The sequence below is a fragment of the Pongo abelii genome, chromosome 14, assembly GCF_028885655.2.
Source record: "Pongo abelii isolate AG06213 chromosome 14, NHGRI_mPonAbe1-v2.0_pri, whole genome shotgun sequence".
Lineage (NCBI taxonomy): Eukaryota > Metazoa > Chordata > Mammalia > Primates > Hominidae > Pongo > Pongo abelii.
In genome coordinates this window covers 49,018,227-49,043,036 of record NC_071999.2, presented here as the reverse complement: position 1 = coordinate 49,043,036, position 24,810 = coordinate 49,018,227, and the positions used below count along the sequence as shown (strand labels likewise).

Here is a 24,810-nt window from a genome sequence, read left to right as displayed (position 1 = left end):
ACTGGTACCTATATCATGCTTAGTTACTTGTCCAATGTTTGCCCTACCTGCTTGTTTGTAAACTTCCTAAGGTCAAAGATCATCTTTCTTATGTTTACTGCTATACCCCTAGAATTAGGCTCAGTTCCTACACATAGTAGAGACTCAAAAATATGTTAACGAATGAGTATATACAAATGCCTACTCAGTGCTTCACTGCAGTGTCTCATAAGCATAACAAACCTAATATGTTACAGACTTTTGATTTCCTCACCGCAGTCTGTTTTTTATCTTCTTGATCTCAGTAAATGCATCATCATCCATCCAATTGCTCAAGCCAGAAACTTGGTAGTCATCTGATTCTTCTCCCTTACTGCACCTATATATTGAATCTATCAGCAAATCCTTCCTATTTCAAAATGCATCTCCCATTTACTTATGTTCATCTTCACTGCTGCTGTCCTACTTTAAGCCATCATCATTTCTCACCTGAATGATTACAAATAACTTTCCTATTTCCCTTCTTGGTATCTTCCAATCTACTCTCCACATAGCAGTCAAGATGAGCTTTACATTTTTTTACAAAATGTAAAGAAAACTATCCATTCCCCTTCTATTTAATGGCTTCTCAGGTTCAACCTACAGAAGTCAAACATAGCCTGCCCCACCTTACTGCTCAACCCAGCTTCCTCCCATTCTGCCTCTCTCTCACTTGACTGTAGCTACACCCACTGCAGATTTATTTTAGGTCTTTGAATGGCCCATGTGTTTTTCTTCCTTATACTCTCTTTGCCTGCGAAACTCTTTCCCCAGCTCTTTAAATGGTTGTTTCCTTCTCACCCTTTGGGTCTCAATTTAAATGTCGTTTCCTGAAGGAGGCCCACTCCTGACCACTCCATCAGCTCTTATTCCTGATCACAGCACCTTGACTATTACTTTCTTAGCACTTCACATAAGTAGTTATGCATTTATTAATTTGTTCACCTGTTACTGTTGGTCTGCACACTGGAACGTAAGCTTCATCATGCTTCTTTTGCACATAGCCTCTACATCATAAGCCTATTTTAGTGCTCAGCACATAATAGATGTTTAATAAACATTTGTTGACTGAACGAACAGATAAATGATTGAACCAAACTCAAGGATGACGGGGTGGAGATGAAATGGAAGGGTGGCCCTAGGAGTGGTACAGGGTCTGTCATAACTGGCTGTTGTGGCTCAGACACCAGTTCCTTCTGCCTCAGTCACCATCAGCTTTGGCATGGACATCAACAGTTAACAACTTGTCTAGTGGGCAGTAGAGGCCAAGCTGTCACCTCTGGCAGAGATGAGATGGATGCAGCCCCACAGTAGGCTGGACAGTCTGGGTTCCAGTCACAGTTGAGAAGGTTTATTGCCCGAACTCTTGAGTGGTGCCATATGGGAGGAATTTAGGCCTTGCTAAGACCCATATGGGAAGAATTTGAAGGGACTATGGATTCTACAGAGGAAGTGAGGGTGGAGCCAAGAAAATGTCATTTTATGAGAGTTGTTGTGGCCAGGGACATGTAGGTATTGATTGCCTGTCTTTTAAGTCTTGTCTCTCAATTGATAATGCATTTGGAGTTTGATTTTTATCTTCAAGACATTTAGAGTGAGCAATAATGTTAATCACTGGCATCAATAGCAGTGGAAGATGAGGACTCAAGGAATTAAACGAAACCCCACTGGTGGTAGTGGTTGCAATTTTATGAAGTCACTTTGGAAGTACATTAAAAATCAAATACAAAAGATCTTTGAGCCATGTTCCAGCTGTTATAAAAACCCTTCAGGTATTTATGTCAATGAGTACATTAACAGTCTTAATATGTCACAGGTGGCTGCATTTTATTTTTTAAAGCATTCTTACCAGGTGATCCAATTTAAGTATACATTTGGGCTAAATTCTCATCCTTTGTGGCTCCATAGGGACATGAATTCATTAGTGAACAGACATAGAATTCTTTAAAAGGAAGACTTGTCTACTAGTTAGTGAGTTGGCCTAAAATATTGGAAGCTCTATATCCTGTTTCCACTCTGTTCATGGTCAAATTATTTCCTTCAGTGGGAGCTGGTTTGTCTCAGGGCTGATTTTTTTTGTTGCCCTCCTCAACATGAGTCCTGGGCGAGGAAAATGAGATTACAAAGAACCAACATGTATTAGTCTTGCCCAATACCCAGCCTTTTTAGACTTCCTTGACTTCCATAGCTGAGGCTACTTAAGCCCACTTTCAGACTCAGCCATTTCCCAGGTTTAAGCAGCAGTCAAGTGTTCCAGCACACACCCTAAATCACTGCACACAGATGTACCTCTGGTCAGTTCTGACCTTGAGCTCTGCATTGCACACAGGCCCTTCTGTCACCCAAGATCCAGTCTCCACCTCACATGCCAGTTCTGAGAATCGGGCTTCTCCATTGTTGCTAGTACCTGAGTTTCTGTGATGGAAATCTGATGCTGTCACTGTCTCTCTTTTTAAAAAAATTCATTAAAAGTTTTTTGTATTAAATATACATAAGCTAAAATTTACCATTTTGACCATTTTTAAGTGTGTAGTAGAGTGGCACTAAGTACATTTACACTGCTGTGCAATCATCACTCCCATCCATCCCTAGAAGCTATTCATCAACCCATACTTGGGCTCTGAACCCATTAAACAACTCCTCATTTTCCCCACTCCTTACCCCTAGTCCCTGATAACCCCAGTTTTGCTCTCTGGCCATTGGCATTGTCTCTCTCTCTCTCTCTTTTTTTTTTTTTTTTTTGACAGAGTCTTGCTCTGTCGCCCAGGCAGGAATGCACTGGCACGATCTTGGCTCACTGCAACTTCTGCCTCCCGGGTTCAAGCAATTCTCCTGCCTCAGCTCCTGAGTAGCTGGGATTACAGGCATGTGCCACCATGCCCAGCTAATTTTTGTATTTTTAGTAGAGAAGGGGTTTCACTGCATTGGCCAGGCTGGTCTCGAACTCCTGACTTCAGGTGATCTGCCTGCCTCGGCCTTCCAAAGTGCTGGGATTACAGGTGTGAGCCACTGCACCTGGCCTTGGCATTGTCTCTTGTACTGACTCTTGCCTCATTCTTGCCTGCCCACTTCTTTGTTCTTTGGCCACAAGGACTAATCTGGGACCAGAGTCTTATTTTTTTAAGCCCAACATAGACGGTGAAACTCTTCTACGTGCTTATTTTCTGTCTTCCCAGACTCCTGATGTGAAAGTTAACGTGACTCCATCTTGGAAGCGAATCAGCCGTACTGACTTCTGATTAACCCCCTTTCCAGGATTGACTCTGAGATTTCCAGTTTATCTTTGCTTCTTGTGTAAGAGCACATAGTTACCATAAATCCTGTCCTTAGACCAAATCAACCTTCTTAAACTCATACTTCCCATAAATCCTACCCTTAGATCAAAGTCCTTCCCATTCCCTCTGAAGTATGTGTACCCTTTTCCTATGGTATATAATCCCTGGCTCTGGGGGTAATGGTAAGGAGGTTTACCTGGCTTGCGTCTACCCAAGACCATGCTTCTGTCTGTAAGTTCCCCAATAAAATCTCTCTATAATGCAAGCAGGACTTGTGTGCCTCCTTCTTTGGTTATTAAGTTCCTTCTGCATTTTGGGGGTTGCTTTACATATACAGCCCTTTCACAAAACGACTGAGTATTATTCTATCCTTCAGTCTTCATTGCTTTTCTCTGGTTGTCTTTCATAATTTTCCTACTATGTTGCTTTGAGATCTTTGCTTCCAACACATTCTCTCCACCTCCAACCCCCTTCCCCCATATCTATTTCCCTACCCTTGGATATGGCGTTCTATCTGCTAGACCACACTTCTCAGGGCCTGTAGCCAACATTTCTCCCTACTCCCTAATTCCAGGCCTTGGCTCTCCCAGCATGCTCCATTCCATTGCTCTTCTCAGGCTATCTGGCTGCCCCTTGAGGCATGAGAACATTACCCTTCAGTGCACAGTCACATGGAGACAAAGCCACTGGCTCTGCAACCTTTAGAAGTGCAAAGGTCTCACTCTCTCTAAGAGGGTATAGATTCAAGTTCAGAATTATTAGCAGAGGGCAATGAGAATTCGCAAAGTGTTGCACAATGAAAATAGCACTCTGGTAACAAAAATTGAGATGAGTTTTAATAGGCTAGAGTGACTCAATATAAAATCTCATTTTATATGTAGGTTTAAAAAAGCAATTTCTTTCTTTTTTTTTTTTTTAAATATGCAACGCTTCACGAATTTGCGTGAAGTGATCAACAACATTTCTCCAGCCCCTTCACCCCAACATGTAAAATATGAATCTCTTTGACAACATCCCCAGTAAGAGTGGCCCTGACTTCTTTTGGAAAACTCACTGACAGAGATCTAAGTACATCTCAAAGTGTCCCATTGTTTCTGAGTTGGTTGGATTGTTAAAACCTAAGGTCCTATTCGGAAGAGACATTTCTTCTTCTAATATGCAGTATTATTCTTTGCTTCTATTCAAGTCTGAGTTCTGCCCAAGAATTGGTTTCTATACATTTTATTAGGAGGTATTTTTAGAGGTCAGTGAAATATTACTGTGAAATTGAAAAGAATGACCCAATTCCTCATCTCCTTTCATTAGAAGTGATACATATTAAACCTTATCTCCCACATAAGAGAGATTAGGCAGAATTAGATATTCTTAATAACTCTGAATTATCAAGTACTCCAGTTTCCCAGTGAACCTTTGAAAATAGTGCAGATTTTCAAATCAAAATAGCATTTGGGTCTTCTCTGATAGTCTAATACTCTTTGTCATGTGGTCAAGACCAAGGCAAACAGGAACAGGGACTAGGGTCTCAGCGTCAGGCAGATGAGAGAGGTGATTAAAGCTGAAATGCAGTGTGGAAAGAGAACCAAATAAGGTGAAGAGTGACTTCACCAGCTGTGCAGAAATCAAAGACAAAAATGATAAGATTAATACAAGAAACAGAGATGGTGAAAGCATTTGAGGGACAAACTGAAAGAAGAAGATAAATGATAGAACTGAGGCTAAGTGTTGCTCAGAAGAATTTTCTGGTTACTGTCGATACCCATTGGGAAGGCCAAAGCCCACCTTGCTGCCCTCACTCATCAGAAGGTGACGTTTTTGTTTTGGATGTCTGATGTCCGCTAACATGTGCCCAAACAACAGGACAAAAGATGTCTCAAATCATTTTTAGTTGTATAAAGGACATTCAGCTTTTATTTGAAAGACCTAGGTTCAAGCTCCAATTCCACAACTTACCAGATGTGGATTCAGAGCAAATCATTGACCCTCTCTGAACCTGTTTGTTTTCTAAAGAATAATAACAAAGCCCAGTAATTAGTCCATAGGCATCCAATGAGCTCAGGAGTCTTTGAGCATTAGGGAGCATTCTACAGTAATTAAAGGTAGATTTTTCTAAAAGAAATAAATCTTGCAGGCTCTGAAAAGAAAAACTTGGCTCTTTGTTTCTCAGGAGATGTCAGCTGCATAAAGAGAGCAAAGTGGGAGAGTTTGTATTTTCCTGTACAGTTCTGTTCAAGTGTTCCGTGGCATGTTTTTTCAGCTGCTAATAATGGAAATTCCTGCTGCCAAATATGTATTAATGATAACACCATTTAAACCCTTCCTGGCTGCCACTTTAGCACTAAGCCAGCACATTTGGGTTCCACGAAGCCAGATGGTACACATTTTTCTGGAATTTAGCTTTATGATGCCACTTCAATTGATTCTAGACTTTGTTATATGGTTCTCCCCTAATTTGTCTTACATTATTACAGGAAAGAGAAGTACTTTTTAAAAAATAAACTTGACTTTTTAGAATAGTCTTAGATTTACAGAAAACTTGCAAAGACAGTTCTTATGCTCCATGCTCTGTCTCCTTTGTTATTAGCATCTTACATCACGGCACATTTGCTGCAATTAATTCACCAATGTTGACACACTATTATTAATTTCAGTTCATACTTTATTCAGATTTCCTTAGATTTCACCTAACATCCTTTTTCTGTTCCAGGATCTCATCCAGGATGCCACATGATATTTAGTAGTTGTGTCTTCTTAGGCTGCGACAGTTTCTCACGTCTTTCATTTCTGATGACCTTGACAATTTTGAGGCATTTTTTTGAATGTCCCTTCATTGGGAATTGTCTGCTGTTTTCCTCATGATTAATCTGGAGTTACAGGTTTGGGAGAGGAAGAACACAGAGGTAAAGTACCATTTTCCTCATGTCAAGGATACATTCGACGAACATGACTTACCACAGTTGTTGTTTTTGATCACCTGGCTGAGGTGGTGTCCAGCAGGTTTCTCCAATGGAAAGATATTCTTTTATTCCCTGTTTTCACACTGTGCTCTTCTGAAGGAAGTGACTGTGTGCAGACCACACTATCTCACCTCTTTGAAGGTGGAGTCTCCACATGAATTACTTGGAATTGTTCTGCATGGGAGATTTGTCCCTTTTACCCCATTTATTTCTTTATTTATATCATTATGGACTCATGGATGTTTATTTTATATGTTGAATTATAATCCCATACTACTTTATTTAATTTTTCCTCAAAATTTTCCAGCTTTGGCCATTGGGAGCCTTCAGTTAGCTCCTGTATTCCTTTATAATACCTTCCTCATTGTGGGGTTTTGTTTGCTTTATGTTTGCTTTTGTATTTTGGACATTTCCTTACTTTCTTGCACTATAAGATACTCCAGGCTCATCCTGAATAGATTTTTATGGTGTTGGGGTACATATCTTCTATACTTAATTTGTTGAGAGTTTTTATCATGAAGGAATGTTGAATTCTGTCAAATGTTTCTTCTGTTTCCGTTAAAATGATTATACGGTTTTTGTCTTTCTTTCTGCTAATGTGATGCATTGCATTTATTGATTTCTCATATATTAAACTATTCTTGCATCTCTGGAATGAATGTCACTTAATCATAGTTAATTATCTTTTAATTTTAAAATTTTAATGATCTCTTAAATTTATTATTACTTGCTTTATGGGATAGCATAAAATCTGTATTGGAAATTTTTCCATGTGTACTTGAAAAGAATATGCATTCTGCTGTTGGTGGTGGAGCACCTCATATATGTCAATTAGATCAAGTTGACTGATACTGTTGTTTAAATCTTTCTAGTTGTTTTATCAGTTAATGAGAGAGGAGTATGTAAATCTCCAACTATAATTCCAAACTATAATGCCAACTATAACTCCAGCTGTTTCTACAGCAAATTCTGTCAGTTTTTGTTTCATGCACTTTGGGGCTTTGTATAAATTACGTATTATAACTTATACATTTATAATTGTTTCATCTTCTTGATGTATTGATCCCTTTATTGTTATTAAATGTCTCTTTATCTCTAGTAATACTTGTCTGAAAATCTATTTTGTCTGATATTAATGCAATAATTTCAGCTTTCTTCTAGTTACTGTTTGCATAGTGTATCTGTCTGAAGTGTGTCCATTGTAACACAAATCTGCTGTAATTTATTTTTTGTTTCTTCATCGTTGGTTATTTATGTTAAGCATTGTTTTGTAGATCGTTTCCCTTCAGATGTTTAATTATTTTCTTAGAATAAAATTCATTTAATTATCATCCCTCAAACCAGAAATGTTTAAAAAATTTTTCCATAGTTATATGGGCATAGTGATTATTCTTGGGAAATCATAAATTGATGAAAGTTATAATTATTTTGAAAGGAGTTGTACTATATGTTTTATATTTATTATATAGTTTAACATAATCCTTAAAACCACCTGGTAATATAGATTTTTTATTATTTTTATAATTGTTTTTTGAGATGGAGTCTCACTCTGTCACCTAGGCTGGAGTGCAGTGGCACAATCTTGGCTCACTGTAACCTCCACCTCCCGGGTTCAAGCAATTCTCCTGCCTCAGCCTCATGAGTAGCTGGGATGACAGGCGCGTGCCACCATGCCCAGCTAGTTTTTGTATTTTCAGTAAAGATAGGGTTTCACTATGTTGACCAGGCTGGTCTTGAATTCCTGACCTCAGGTGATCTGCCCACCTTGACCTCCCAAAGTGCTGGGATTACAGGCATGAGCCTGTAATTTATTTTTATTTTTACAGATAAATACCTAAGGATCATAGAGATTAGGCAACTGGTTCAAGTATACAAAACAAACACTAAATGAAAGAGCCAAGGTTTGAATTCAATTTCTGTTAGACTCCATGAGATAATATGAAGTTTTTCTTTAACTCTTTCCCTTTTCTTACTTCACTGCTCTCCCCACACAAGCATTTTTTTTTTCTCCTCACCTATCCCCGCCCCTCTCTTTTTGTTTTTCTTTTTGAGACAAAGTCTTACTCTGTCACTCAGGCTGGACTGCAATGGTGTGATCTCGGGTCACTGCAATCTCTGCCTCCCAGGTTCAAGTGATTCTCATGCCTCAGCCTCTCGAGTAGCTGGGATCCCTGCCCCTTTCCTTTCAGATACTTAGTGGTTCATAGTGTGAAAGGAAAGTAAACACTTTCACTATGCCAAAAAGAAAAAAATTAAGCTGAAAGCTGAGTCATGCAAGAAACTGCCTTTCCTTTTGTTCCTAAGCAGACAGCTACAGATAAAAGGTTAAACATCTCCACAGGTAGCTACTCTATGTTCACCTTATCTCAATTTACTGAATGTGAAACAAATATATAATTGACTATTCTCCTACCTGCTTTTTATCTCTTGCAACATGTGGATTCAGCAATGTGACCATCCAACCCCATCCTCTTTCCACGCCTGCCCACTTTCCTCCTTTAAATATTGAAACCCTCAAAATCATCTCTGGAAAAAGGCGCAGATCATAGACTGTTTCTGTGGTTCCGTGTTCTTTTCTCCTGGTCCTGTCCTTAACCTTGGCAAAGTAAACTTCTGAATTGATTTAGACCTGTCTCAGATACTTTTTGGTTGACAGTAGCACGTTACTGGTCCCTCTGTCAGAGCCCAGAAACTGTGATGAACTCATTCACAGTTGTTGATGCCCTCTATAAAGGTATTGCCATGAGTGGGAATCCCATTCCATAAGAATGTTATCCTATTGTTTTGGTGGAAGATCAGGAAGAGAAATACAAGATGAGGACTTGGGAAAGGGGAGTTATTTTTGTTGTTGCTGTTAAAGTGGTATATATATTGTGTGTGTGTGTGTGTGTGTGTGTGTGTGTGTTTGATGGTGGTGGTGGTGGCCTATGTATTCTTAATGAGATCTCCTAAAAATATCCAATCCTGTCTCTCCAGGCTGATAAGTAATATCTGCTTATATAGCATCCATCATATATCATTTCACAACAGTTTCTAGGAGGAAAACCAAAACTGACGATAAAACATAGAAATAATTGGCAAGTAGATTGATGATAGTGAAGTCCTTGTGTACATAACTGAAGAATACTATAGGGAAGGCAAAGAGGACTTTTGTCTGAATGGGGATTAGTCTATCCATCTGTCAATCTATCTATCCACACAGATAAACATAAATACACACATCTGTATATTACTCATTCTATATGAGCATTTGTATAGATATAGATATGGCTTCTCTACTCTATGTCAAACTAGCAATTACTTTTTCAGCACAAAATACCTTACTCAGCAATGATCCTCAGCAATGAAATCAGATTTTGTTACATCACCAAAGAGTTCAAAAGCTATTCTCCCTTTTGTATTCTGTGCCAATGGAAAGAAACACACAAGAAGATGACTGAACTTTAAACTTAGCAAATTTGAAATGCTGGGATAATTTTATAAATGGCATAAACGCTTTTAGATACAAATAGTGTTATTTCATGTTAATACTTTCCCAGAGCCACCATCCTTTTTTGAGTCTTCAAAGTGATTTAATTTTGATCTTTTAGAAATGTTCTTTTCTCCTGAGAAAAAAATTTGTCATGGAAACAGTGGCAAATGCAAAAAGGGTGGGCATTTACAGTTTCCCAAACTGTTAGAATTCTCAAGTTCTGTCCCTGTTTTTTATGATGGTGGGGGCACAAGGACAGAGATATGGACCGAGGGAGTGTTTGCACCAAGAAGAATATCTAGAAGAGAGTTCTGTACATTTCAGTCTGAATTTCACTGGGTATGTGCCTTATGGGGAGAGACTAAGATGTAGAAACAGAGAGAAGAGACCACTGGTGAGAAGATGAGGCCCTTCCTAAGATTTTTAATATAAATTTATAAACATACAGGTGTATGTGTATGCATATATGCTTTGCACACATATGTATTTATGTGTTGTGTGTACATATGTCTGTGCATGTATATGCATATACACACATATATACATACATTACATACATACACACACATGCATACTTTTTCCCACTGAAGTTGTTGAAACTCTTGAAAGTTGGACTTGAGTAATCAAAAGCAATGCTTATTCTTTTCCATTCAATACCGAGGAAATCATATTTACCACGGGTCCAGAAAAGTCTTTTCTCTCTTTCTCCTCCCCACTACCCACCAGTCCCCATTCCTTTTGCACATGCTATTTGGTCACTGGCCATCCCGAGTGGCTCATCCAGACAGGAGTATGTGGCCAGGACAGGTTAGGGGTCGAGATAAGGTGGATGTTTGCTGTAAGGCAGTGCCTTCCTCTCCTTCCTAACCTGGGGTTGTGCTTCTGGGCATGTGAAATGTATTGGTCCTTACTCCGATTTCCCAAATACAACCTGAAAATGTGAATGTAAATGCCTCTGTCCTTTAGCCAGATGTCTAGAGGGCTATCTGAGGGCCTCAGAAGTAAAACTGACCTCCCCAGGGAAACTAGGCTCTCAATTCCTTTCTTAATTCTCTGTAGGATAATAAAACATGAAGTGGAAGATCTTCTAGACCAGCACCTTAAATTTGCAGATGAGAAAGCTGGAACCCAGAAAGGCTGAGAGGCTCAAAGTCTCACAACTGTTTATGCTCAACTGGGAAATGAATTTGTTTCTCTGGCCCATCAGGCCAACATTCTTTCCACTCAGCTATGCCGCCTCCTGCCTGCTGAAAAGATTCTAGCAGAACCCTCTGATGAAAAGGACCTTATCTTTTTACATCTGCTATTTAAAGTTTATTTTATCATCACAAGATTTTATGAGTTAAGTTATGTACATAAACAAATACTTATTACTTGTTTACTATCGCCCTCCTTTTGGACATCAGAAAACCGAGGGTCTGAGTTGCAGCAACTCCCACAGAATCTCAAAAATGCACCCAGACTGCTCCTGCTTGCAGGACAAACACTCAGTACAAGCTTCCGATGAGGAATGTGGCTGTTGCAAGAACAGGACGCCACAATTCAATCCCTTCCCACGGCTGGCCCTGGCTGCCCACGCACATCAAGCAAGGGCACAGCATCCCTTCCGACAGCCTGACCCCCGCCCCCAGATAAACCGACATGTGGATTGCCAAAGGCATTCATATGCGATGGTGCTAAGACTGCTTGATGCTAACACCACACTTTGATCATTCAGTCAAATCAAAAAGCATTTATTAAGCATCTGTGTGAGGCTCCCTGCAGGGGCTTCTCTTTGTATCCCTAGCATTCACACTTCCCTGCTTTTCTTCTGTGTCTCTTCACCCCTGCCCAAGAAAACTCCCCTATCCACAGGAATCTCACTGCTGGTGTTATCATGTCTTACCCAGAGTGGGATCCCGTTTTGGTTCCTCCCAAGATGCTATGCAATGTCCAGGATGGAGCTTTGGGAATGGACCGGTCCTTTCTCCATTGTAGAATCTACGCATCCATCTCTGCTTCCTGGAGATTCTGTGTGAGGAGCACCTTAGTTAGGAATCAGAGCAAATGGCGATGAAATTTCAGTCTGTGTTCTTCTTTCAGAATGCGGAGTGAACATTTAGGAGGGTTTTTAGAAAAGCAGTTTACAGCCAGTAATTGGAAGCGTTGAAGTGTTTTTGCAAGACCAGTATCTCAGATTACAGATTTATGATTTGCTTGAAAATAAATCATTTATTTTAGGCTTGAACTTTAAAAAGAAAAAAATAAAAGCTTAGAATGATTTTCTTCAAGTTTTCTATGACATTCTTTATATCAGGAAGAGAGATGAGGGAAGGCAAGATGGAGGTTTTAGAGAGAAAGGGGTTCCAACGTTATTTTCCCCTTGGTTCATTTATGAGACTACATTTTCCTAGCTGCATATGCTATTTCCATTGTATGACTCACACAGACAATTTACTACATTTAAAATTGTGTTAAATTCTTTCTGAAAAGCTTGGGTCAAATACACATACTATGTGTACAGTTGGAAATTCTTCCTCATAGATCCAGCTCATGGTATGGATGTTGTATTTGTGTCCTCGTAGCCATGGCAACTAGAAAAGGGTTAAGCCAGGGCCTCAGAAAACCCAGAGGCTGTGCAGTAAAATATCATAAGTGTGTATATACTTCCTAAAATATACTACTCAAATATGGATTAAGAAATCTTAAAACCACTGTCTTAAAATTAATTTTTCATTCCTAGTATGCATGTTATTGCCTAAAAAGGATATTCTCAAAACAATCTCTTTCACCTCACTCCTTGTCTCTCTAAATTGTCATCTAATGACTATTTATCTCAAAAGACAGACTATGTAAATCCATGAGAAGTGCTTTGGTTTTTAGATATGGATGAGAGACATGCCAATGAGAATATGAATGAAGTTGCTTTCTGGCTGAAACAAACTGTCTTTTTTAGATCTCTCTTTTAAATCCATTTATATGAGAGTAATAAAACATTCTTCTCCATTTATTTAAGAACTTACTAAATAAACTTGGGCAACCCTTAACAATGCCAAGATGTTAAACATTCACCAGCTCTAAGAATTCAGACTCTTCTTTGTGTTGGCTGATGATCCTCAGGTCCCTGACTACCCCTTTTAATTTTCTTACACACTTTACCCTGTGAGATAAATTTTAAGAGTTTATCCCCAAAATAACACTGGATAGGAGTACAGAATGCAATTCTGTTTTTTTGTTTTTGTTTTTTGAGACGGAGGCTCACCCTATCACCTAGGCTGGAGTGCAATGGTGTGATCTCAGCTCACTGCAACCTCCTCCTCCCGGGTTCAAATGATTCTCCTGCTTCAGCTTCCCAGGTAGCCAGGATTACAGACACTGGCCACCATACCCAGCTAATTTTTGTATTTTTAGTGGAGATGGGGTTTCACCAAGTTGGCCAAGTTGGTCTCGAACTCCTGACCTCGTGATCCGCCTGCTTTGGCCTCCCAAAGTGCTGGGATTACAGGCATGAGCCACTGCGCCTGGCAGAGAATGCAATTCTTATAAGGCCCAGAGCCATTGCAGCGTTGGATAAAACACCATATTTTATATCCGTACATCTTTCTTATTTACATTTCCAGGTGCAAAAGGAGGATGGGTAAAAAAACCTTCACTAAGTGGTTCCCTGTCCCACTGCCTATTTCATAAGGATATCAGAGAGAGTATTAATACATACCCTAGTCTAAAATGCCTAGCTTAACTTTTAACCTTTGACATAGTACCAAAGTTTTCCACACCCTTTATTTATTTCAAGATATTTCTATGTAGGAAATATATTTTATAATGAAATAATAAATGATAAATCATAAATGGCTTTATGGTTTTATAATAAACATAAATTTATGGGAATATATTTAAATTTTCACTTCCAACCTTTGATACCATCTCATATTTAATATCTAAGAATCAAAAAATAATTTCAGGGTCAATATCCTTGGCCCTTCTTCTGCCATCTGGTGGAGAAATAGAGAAGCAGTGAAATTGATGCATCAGGAGTTTCTTCAGAGTCCTTAAATGCATCAGTCAGCGAATGCTAGTGGGGTATTATTATTATTTTTTATTATTATTAATCAAACAGTACTCATCAAGACACTTGGCATCATTAAACATCATGCTCTGCAAAGTAACCACATCAGTCTCTGTCCCCAGATAAACTATGAAACATTACATGATTGAAAGCTCCCGGACGATTTAGTTATTTTCAAGCAATTAGTTCAACACACAGTGTAAGGAAAGGACTCCTTAAGACTATGAGGTTAGCATTTAGCTCATTTTAGCAGTAATTTGCTTTATAATGATATTCTGACCCCAAGATGCTCATGCTTTTCTAAGCACTTCTAAAGAGAAAGAAAGAAGGGAAGGAGAAAGAGATGCATGCAACTCTCTAATGCCTTACAAATCCCCAAAATGACATTTTAGGCTCATTTTTAAAGCCATTTAAGAGTGTCTGAAAGACTCTTTATGAGCAAAAATAAAATCTACATGAGGTATCTGCATTTTAATCAAATTTATTATAGTTTACAGAGTATGGAGAGCAGAGATGTAATAACAAACATCATAACTGCCACACATTTGAGGAAAGTGACAGCCTCCTCAAATTAACTTCAACAAAATGATGTTCCAAGCCTGTTGAATTGCCCCATACATAGCCACATCTGAATTCCCAGCTTCTTGCCAAAATCCACAGAAAAGAGGCAGCCATAAATCATGTAGGAAATACATTGATTGCTATTAAATATCCTGTACATTTCATGGAAATGTGGCTCTTTATGCTGATGGATTCTGGCTGAAGGCACTCAAGACCAAAGGACCATGCTGTTCTGTATTGAAAGTGGCTATTGGCTTGGTCCATTGCCACCTGCTCTTTGGTTTTAAAAGGGCATTGAAATCTAAGGAAGGCCCTTCACAGTGTTCCAGAATCACTACCCGTGACATAAACAGAGAAAAAAGCAGTGCTGAGGTAACCAATGCTCTCTTAACTCGATGGGGCTCTCAAAGGGGTTATGGAGCATAGTGAACTCCCACCCCTACTTCCTGCTTCCTCCACTCAGCACCCTTTCGGCCCAAATAACCCTTTGGCTTAAAGAGGGGAGAAAGGCTCCATCTTGAACATTGCCCATTATAAATAATCAATGTGCATATTTTGGATATGCACTGGATATGTGATGCTTTTCTAAACAAAATGAGAATTTATGTACCCCCATAATAGACTACAAAAATTACATCCTTTAAAAATACATCCTCTAAAGTTTTTGTTTTCTTTCTTTTTTTCTGTAGCTGCTTCTTTATTTCAACTTCCCCACACACATCCTTGACTGCTGTAGCAATGTGAAAGAAAGGTCAATGCAATTTCCAAATTGATTCCTACAAATTCTTTCCCTACCTGAGTGTCCACCAGGGAGATCACGTAACATCTGCCCACAAGTGGTGGGTTTGGAGGCCATGGAAGAGTAACTGGTGATCACCTGGAGCCTGTATGGGTTTCTTACTATTAGGTTATGTCAGTCTAAACTCATTTCTTTCATTGAAATTGGTACTGTAGTATAAATGCAGTGTATCTAGATGACAGCAAAATTTCCTGAAAGATGAAGGAGGAAAAAATGAACTGAATCCAAATGTGCTGGATTTGGGATAGATAGATAGATACCAAAAGAGGGACATTTCCAGTAGAAAGCTAAACCATTCTGTTCTTTTTTCACATTTTAATTAATAACTTGAAAGAAATATAAAAGGCATGCCTTTAGGAATTTGCCCAATAAATATTCAACTGAGGATGCTCTTGATGACAGTCCATGTGCTGGGATTTGAGGGTAGCAGCACAGGCAATGCAGAAAGCCTGACCTTTGGGAGGCTACAGGCTCTTTAATTATGCCCATGCTAGAAAGCAGGAAGAACCAAAGATTGGATAACAGAATCACAAGCAAAAGCCAGGCAGACATTTTTTAGGCTAAATTTCTCAGAGATGTATGTGGTATTCTAAATTCAAGATCAAAAAATGTAAGAATCCAGCAACAGAAGAAGAATCCTCTTCCAGAATAGGAAGCTATGGCGTTAGCAACTGCTTCATGAAAAGAAACTTAATGGTTTGAGATTACCGATAGAGGGTGACAATGTGACATAGCTCCCCAAAAGACCAGTGCAATCTTGGACTGCATAATATAGATATATGAAACCAGAGCAAATTGGCAACCACTCCTTTATATTTTGTGATGTTTCTAGTGATCTCAGAGTGTCGTATTCTCCAGTGGACACTGCACATTAGTCGGGTCACAGAAAAACTAATGCCTTCCCAAAAGATCTACTGAGATGATGATGGGCTAGACACTAGAAGCTATTCACCAGCCAATGTTTATTGAGTGCCTACTTTGTTTCAGTCACTAATTTTGGTGCTGGGGATAAATGATGGCTACAACAAACAAGGTCCCTGTTCACATGAAGATGACTACTTAATGGCTAAACAAAAGACAAATACATAGTTGATAAGATAACTTTATATACTGATAAAATCTACTTTAAAAACCACCAAAAGCCATGTCATGTGAAGCACATTGAAAAGGACTAGAGATCTGATGTTTAGACTGGAAGGGGAAAGATGAAAGGTACACACAAATACCTTATTAAAATATAAGAAGATTATTTTACATAGGAGACAGACTAAATATATTGTGTAAGGGCCTGATGAATAGAACCACGGCCAGTGGGAGACAGAATCGACTCAACATACAATAAAACTGCCTATAAATCTAGTTATCCCAAAGGAAATCAAGGCTACTCCAGAAGAAGATATATTCTCCAATCTACTTACCAAACCAGAAACAGCACAACCCTTTTGATCAGGAGTTGTAGGCCCACAGCTGGAAGGTTCAACCTCTGTGTGCCCTCAGTACTTTGTAGGTGCCACTAGTAGCTCTTCTCACTCAGCCCATGGAGATGTCATGTCTGTCTCCCCAGCTAGACTGTGAACCTCAGGAGAACTCAGGCTGTGAAAACATATTGTGACTTTCCTCCTAGCACTGTACATGACTACAGCAGGCACTTAATAAATGTTCAACAGAAGGAATTAAAGTATCAAATGAGTAGTATGATTGGAAGACTTTTAAGATGCTTACCATCATGTGGTTCTATAAGTTGCACGTATTTCAGGGAGTGGGTTATAGAAAATCTTAATTGTTTACTTGAAAATTTCAACTGGACGTTCCTCAAATATATAAAACCCAATAAATTAAAATGTATATCTCTTTCCCAAAATAATTGTTTCTCTTCTTATATTCAACATCTTATAAGGTGGCATTGTTATTCACAGAAACAAACGATCTGGGCATAATTTTGGTTGATTTTTTCCCCTTCCACTCCATAGCCTCTCTCTCTCCAATTCCTGGGTGGTTTCCTTAACTTTGCCTAAACCATCCTCTCCATCCCCTACAACCTTGGCTCAGGCTGTCGTCATTTTTACCTGGTTTCATAATCAGGAATCATTCAGTCCCAAGTGACTAAAAACTAACTCAAGCTTGCTCAAGCAAAAATAAACTTATTGGTGTGTATAATTCTAAAGTTCATTGGTAAACTGGTTTCAGACACAGGGGGATGTAGGCTCTAGACTGTTAGAGGCTCAAGCAATATTAATACAGCTCTGTTTCCCCTTCTTCTTCTTCATTTTCCTGTAAGTATTGGCTTAATGATCAGGTGTTCTCCATGTAGCAGGAAAGATGGCCTCTGGAAGCCACAGAGCTACATCCTTTTATGGAGAAGAAGAAGAAGAAGGAGAAGGAGAAGGAGAAGGAGAAGGAGAGGAAGAGGAAGAGGAAGAGGAGGAGGAGGAAGAGGAAGAGGAAGAGGAAGAGGAGGAAGAGGAGGAGGAGGAAGAGGAAGAGGAAGAGGAAGAGGAGGAAGAGGAGGAGGAAGAAGAAGAAGAAGAAGAAGAAGAAGAAGAAGAAGAAGAAGAAGAAGAAGAGGAAGAAGAAGAAGAAGAAGAAGAAGAAGAAGAAGAAGAAGAAGAAGAAGAAGAAGAAGAAGAAAAAATTCTATGTTTGGGCATGCGTATATGAATTTTCAGTAGAGAAGCTTGATGAATACTGCTTGGATTATGTGCCCACCTGAACCAGGGATGGGTACCGTAATGGGTTGTGTTTGGGTCATTTGTCCACCCTTGTGTGAGTGGGCCGGGCAATGAGAGACAGGTGATTCTCTTCCAAAGAAACAGATGCTAGACAAAAAAACAATAGCTATTCTGTACAGTCACACTCTCTCACTAACTTCTAATTACTCCGTGTCTCCTACTTCCTCAGTATATGCTCTTTGTTGCCAAAAAAAAAAAAAAGATCTTCCTAAATGGCAATTCTAATTCTCTGTCTTCCCTCCTGAAAACCCTTAAGTTGCTCCTACTGGCCTGTAAAATAAAGTCAAACTTCATTCGATTCTCACTCCTGCCTACCTCTGATGTATTTCTCCCTAGACTGCTCTCCTGGCCAAAGCTCCAGCCATTCTCAACTGCTTGCAATTTATCAAGCATACAAGATTATTTTGTGCCTTCAGTCTCTACTCACAGTGTCCCTCTTCCCCTCCTTTCACTAGTCCCACAATCCCATTAATTTCTTCCCAAGAGTTTGCCCAAGAAGCATCTCTCCCTCACCTCCCATCCCCCACCCTCGAAAAAGCCCTTCCAGCTCTCCCTCGGGTAGGATTTATCCACCTGTGCCCTGTACACACCTTTGTCTCTTTAGCTCATGCATTCGTTTACATGCCTATCCCCGTCTAATAACTTGTCAGCTCCTAGAGGACAGTGATCAAGCTTCATTCATCCTTGTGTTTCTGGTAATTACCTGCAGATAATAGGCACCTAATAAACCCTTTTGAGAGAGAATGAAAGAGAGGAAGGGAGAAAAGAATAAAAGGAGGGAAGGACAGGAAGAGATTCCCCAGGGCTTGTCTTTTCTTCCCAGATAATAAATACATTTTGAAAATAATATTCTGGGCAAAAGCTCTTGCCTTTGTTATCTAAACCAAGCAATGAGTAATAGTGAGAATTTCAGGTCCAGTCACTGTGAAAGGTAGATGCAGGGAACATGGGAAGAGGGGACAAAAAGGTGACCTTTTATGGCATGGGTCAAGGCAGAGCACCTGCATATCCCACCCATGTAGAGCAGGAGCCGGGTCACAGGCTGGTGAAGCGGCATCTGCAGCAACGTGCCATGGCTGCCCTGTTTCTGGCTTGCTTCTGACTGGGCAGTCATGTGGAGAAATGAAAATGAGTGGAGAAATTAAAAAGGCGACCTAATTTTCTGCTGAAAGCATTTCCAGTCACAGGTCTGAGTGCATTTTAATTATACCTGGACACAGGGGCCCCCACTCAGACGTAACTGCAGTCCCGAGTGGACTGTCCCTGTGGCTGTAAAGAGTTGTCTGAGCTTGTGCTTCTCTCAAGAGCCTGACATCACACTGATCATTAAGCAACTGCGCAGAGGAGCAGCTGGGTGTTTCCATGGCAACCTGCACTGGGTTGCCTGCAGAGCTTGGTAACAAGAGCATTTTATTATGGGTCATTAAGGGCAAAAGGCTTGATTTACATTATTTCCTGTAAAATCCTATTATTTCAGGTGTTACATTCCATCTCCATCTATGTTGCTTTTCTAGAAAAAAAATCATGTGGGTTATTAGGTGGAGAAACCATAAAAGGCTTCAGGTAAACCAAGCCATACAGTGATCTGTAGATGAGAAAAGTATTTTGCCAAAGGGATGCGTGGTCCAGAGGTATCTAGTGTTCTCCGAGGCCAGAGAATTCTTGCTGTGAAATGTGAAGTCATTCCTTTTATTGTCTGTTCCCTTTGCCTGAGTCATGCTTTTGACTGGCATTCATGGGGATTCTTGGATTCTGTGTTCTGCTAAATAAATAACACCAATCTGGCCTGACTCTTCCTTAGCCACATCAGCTGCTGTCCCAGGTGTCTTATATTCCAGCGTGACCAACATGCAGCAAAAGGTAGCTCCTATCAGCGCTTAAGCACATAAAACTCTAGAAAGCAATGAGCCTCTCCCTCTCCTCTTGTCTGTACTTGGGAGCAGGGAGATTAAGTGTTCAACTCTAGCTAGTGTCTTTCTGGTAGCCCAGGCCCCTGGCCAGCACTGCACGCTGACCTGGAGTGGATGGACAGTGATTGCTTTTGAAGTGTAGTAGCATTAAGTCTACGTGGGGAAGGGACTCTGGAAGGTCATTGTCTCACAGCTCCATCTGCTATCTATGATTAAGGATATCAAATCTACAGAGGCCATACCACAAATGCCGTAGAATGTGCTCAAGCTTCCAAACCTGTGTAACCCAGTGATAATTAACTTAGGCCTTTCTAATGCTCACAAGTACTTTATGACTAAGAAGATGCTGGGGGTCTTGCCCGCCAGGAAGAGAGCTGAAAACTAGAGACAAGCAGCAGTGGGGTATCAATCTTAAGTTTTTTGAGTTAATTTAATATGTTAGGAATATATGAGAAGCTTCCCTGTTCAGAAAAAGTGTTTGCCTAAATGAGTGGAACAATGGGCATGTCATTGAATTAGTTCACGATTTCACTGGCATTTCACACCATCCTCCAAGGATGCAGTAATCGACTTCAGATGACCCAAAGCAGAGCCATGGCCAGCAAGTGGGTGACTGTTCATCCTCTGCTTATAAAGATGATGCTACTGAATTGCAGGCTATTTTTTTAACAAAAGACTTCCTTCTCTTAATATTCACCAGAACTGTTAGAGCTAGAAAAAGTAGATTTTTGTGTCAAATTTCAATCTTTGAACTATAGAATTAAGGCATCCCTAATATGAAGAGTGCAGTCTCTTCTATTTGGGTTGAGTGACCCAAGGCAGAAGGCAGGGGAATTAAGACAATGTGGAGAATGTTCTTGGGTGTATCTCCTAGTGAGTCAGAAGGACCAGAGAGGTGAGAACAATTCAGATTTCCTGCTGAGCAGCATGAGGCACCAACACATAGGACATCCAGTGTAACTTTCAAGTCCAGAAGATATGACTTGAGGGTTATGACAAAGAGATTATTTTACAACTTGCTTTTCTTGCCCCACCAAAGGGTTTAGGCTAGATTAGATTTGGAAAATGAGGCTATACTATAGATACACAGTGTCCAGTATGTCAACACTTACAGAACAGAAGTGCATATGAGTTTTGATAGCTTTATATCAGCAGTTACCTCTAGCTAAAAGGGTTGCAGCTACGTGATGTGTCAAACATCCCTTTAAAATGATGGCAATTTAAGAAGTCCAAGGCCGAGGCAGGCAGATCGCGAAGTCAAGAGATTGAGACCTTCCTGGCCAACATGGTGAAACCCCATCTCTACTAAAAATACAAAAAAATTAGCTGGGCGTGGTGTTGTGTGCCTGTCTTCCCAGCTACTAGGAAGGCTGAGGCAGGAGAATCACTTGAACCTGGGAAGTGGAGGTTGCAGTGAGCTGAGATCATGCCACTGCACTCCAGCCTGGTGACAGAGCGAGACTCCGTCTCAAAAAAAAAAAAAAAAAAATCTCCTATTTCAGGAGGCAAATCTTCCAGCTATGTAAATCAGTGAGTATACAAATGATTAGAGTGAATTTTACAGCGAAAGGGGGCAGTTTTACAGGCAACTCCCCACAGCTGGATTAAAAGATGGCATTTAATCATAAATTATTGTCCTAAATCCCCTCCTTCAGCTCTGATATGTTTACAGTCAACACTCATAAAGCATTTACAAATGAAGAACTGTTTTTCTTGTATAAAGATAACTGAATAGGAATGGTATTTGCACATAAAATTAATCCTTTGCAACCTATGTTTTAAATTTCCTCTATAATACATTGAGACAATTTGGTGTAAAATTTAAGATAAAATTTGTATGTTTAAATATTGTGAACAGAACACATACAGAGCAGATTTAAGGAATGAAAACATATTAGACACAATAATGACAAAAAAAGAGATACAAATTTTAAATAAAACCCAATTCAATAAAATGGAAAGGTCCTGAACTTGTAGTGGTGTTAGTTACTTCTGAATGTACCCTTCCCTTGTGTATTCCTGGCTTCTAAATAAATGATCTGTATTACCAAAAATAACAGTGAATTAATATTATAATGGCTTGAGCAAGATGAACTAATTTAAGGAATGAATCAATTATATCTTAAACCACTAAAAATTAAAATAATCTGGTTCTGAATGAAAGGTCTGACCTGCTTGTGAACATGTCTCAGAAAAGATTCCTCTTTCATATTATTTCTCTTCTTAATAGTTGGGAAGAAAATCATTACAACTTTTCCAGGCCTGTCTCTCCTCAGTTCCTGAAGAAATCATTACCTTGTCATTTAGCGTTGGGCTCATGAAAATCCAAAAAGTGTTGTTGAAAATGAAAGATTTAGTTATTTCAATACTTTGCACAGGCAAAACAGTTACTTGAATGATTTTTCTCTTCTTTCTTCAAAAAAGAAAAGTCATATCTATTTATGAGAGGAAATTTAAACTAATACTGACTCCTGGCTTGACACTTCTTTTTGCACTGCTGACTTCAACACTCCTGATTCCATACCTCTTGCTAACATATGTGACCACATAGTGTATTAACATAGTGACATTACACTTCCTCAGTGTGAGACCTTTTATTCTTTCATTGGATGAAATGGTCAAAGATGTCAAAATAGTCCCCTTATAAGATACCTTTACAGGTTAATTGGAATTCAGCAATGGTCAGGCCTGGAGACCATTTAAGTCACAGCAATCTCCAGGGCTGATTAACAAAGAGATCTATAGTTAAAATTTCATAGACTAGCAAAGCAGAATAATAGCTTTTCACTGTCTATGTCTGAGTCTCAGGAGTTTTAAGGGCTTCACAAACGCCACCTAATGATTTTCTGCAGCATCTTGGTAGGATAGTAGGAGGCTGGCATACTGGCTATGGGGTGCAGATGGGGCTACTAAGCCATTGTAGTGGGTATGGGATTTATGTTGGTAATGCATTAGGCCATACTCTTTTTAATTTCATTTTTAAGGATTTTAAGTACATAACACAGGTTGATCATACTCATTAGTCAAAGTCATGCTATTAGCATCAATCTGAGGAAAGTCCTTGATTTGTTTTAATACTTTCCTATTCATCTTCCATTTCTTATCCTATTCCTTTCCCTATTCTACTGGGAAAGTATGTAAAAGTATGTCCTGTCCTTCCAGGTCCACCATATGTAAATGTGTGCATTACGATCCAGCAATTTTGCCCCTGGAAGTAGACCCCAGAGAAAAGCTAGTACAGATTCACAAGGAAGTGTGCACATGTTTCTTTTTCACAGAGTTGTTTGAAGAACAGTAAAAAGTTGGAAGCCACATGTGTCCATCACCAAGTGAAGAGATGCATAAATTATGGCTTATACACATGGCAGAATACTATGTAGCATTTGAAGGTAAGGAATTAAATTCTCATATAGTAGCATGAAAAATGCATGAAACAGAATGAGATCTAGAACACAATGTCATTTATGTAAAACTTTCAAGCCATACACACAAAACAAGGCTAAATATTTCTCAAGATACATGATTATTTCTTGTTTTTCAAGGAAAAAATGGATGTACTTGATTAAGAATGAAGAGAAGAAAGACAAAGAAAAAGAATAAATGTAAGAAAAGGGGAAATGGAGTGGTCGATGGATACAATTCATTAACTATATACCAACACAACACAAAGTATGTTACACTCATTCTCTTATTTCAAACATATTAACAGCCTATGAGGTAGATACTATTATTTCCCCTACTGATAGTTGAGGCAAAGGAGACTTGGAAAAGCTAAATATCTATCCAAAGTTTCACTGCTAGGAAGTGGCAGAGCCAATTCACACATGTAGGCAATCTGGGCCAAGCCACCAGGCAGTCATAAAATCTTCGTCTCTGGAGAGCTGTGCTATGGTAAAGTTTAGATCATTCATTAGGAATTTCCTCACAGCCAGTTTTCTGTTACAACTCTTTGTTAGCTATCAACTAACTGTTAATGGTTTTTGTTTCCAAGTATCTAGATTCCAGGAAGTATTAAAAGCAGTAGACACAAATATAACCAACATTAATATATTCAGCTTCCTAGAAACATACATTTGTGTCTGATCTATTCCTTAGTGTTTCATTAATTTGGTTAGCATGAGTTGATATCTAAGAAACAAATAAGGCTAAATGCGCTTCAAAATTTAATTTCTGGATGTAGAAAACTGAGAAAGTTTCACATGTGGTGACTCATCTCCTTTACTGACTCTGAAAACCTGACTTGACCCTATGTATTATTTCTCTTTAAACTCTGTAGATTTTTCTCAGTAGATTATTAAGCTTCTGAGAGTATGTGTTGTGTTTCTTATTAATATAAAATATAGCATAGTTGAACTTTAAAATATGAAAGAAAAATGTTAATTAACTGTAATAATCCATTAAATTTTCTTCCTAGAAGTTTTATGGGATGTGTATAGGTTGCTAGAGATTAAATTTAGCAGCAATAAAATCTCTTGGCTATAAATCTAAGTAAATATAATTTTTTTAAAGAAAGTCCATAAAGCCACGCCACACACCTATCATTGAGTTGAGGCTCTACTTGCTCTATAATTGCGTCATGGAAATGTCTTGTGAGAGCTCCAGCAAAGATGGCACAAAGTCTGCTTCTGATCAATGAAAGAAACCAAGACGAATGTGAATGGGTCACTCCACTGTCATCACTAAGTAATATAAATGCTTGAGATTTTCACTATTCTAATAAATATTTTCAGTAGGTAATCCAGAAAGAGAAGTAAAAAATTCAATTAGGAAGCCATGACAAAAAGTATTGTCTGTTGATAATCTCATATGAATCCTCAAAAGCTAGAATAAAAAATTGGGGGTAGAGTGGGAGGGGAGATGAAATTTGTCTTAGATGAACTTTGATATTCATGGTTCCAGAAATAGAAAAGGAATCAAATAGTAATAGTGGAAGGCAAATTTAATACTTTCTATCTCTCAGATATTTACTAGCACCTATTACAAAAATATTTTTATTTCCACTAAGAAGAACCTAATTAAAGGATTCTACAGGGACCCCATTTCTTTC

General features: G+C 39.1%; 1 protein-coding gene across 1 annotated transcript in view; it reads right to left on the bottom strand.

Moving 5' to 3' along the window:
* Positions 1-1,827: 1,827 nt before the first annotated feature.
* The window catches only part of LACC1 (laccase domain containing 1), a 171,234-nt gene continuing 148,251 nt past the window's right edge, over positions 1,828-24,810 (bottom strand). Inside the window, exons 10-11 of the transcript XR_010136685.1 lie at positions 11,605-11,729; positions 1,828-2,118 (exon numbers count right to left, since the gene is read on the bottom strand). The gene's annotated coding sequence lies outside the window, so the exon portion shown is untranslated. The remainder of the gene's footprint in view (positions 2,119-11,604; positions 11,730-24,810) is intronic.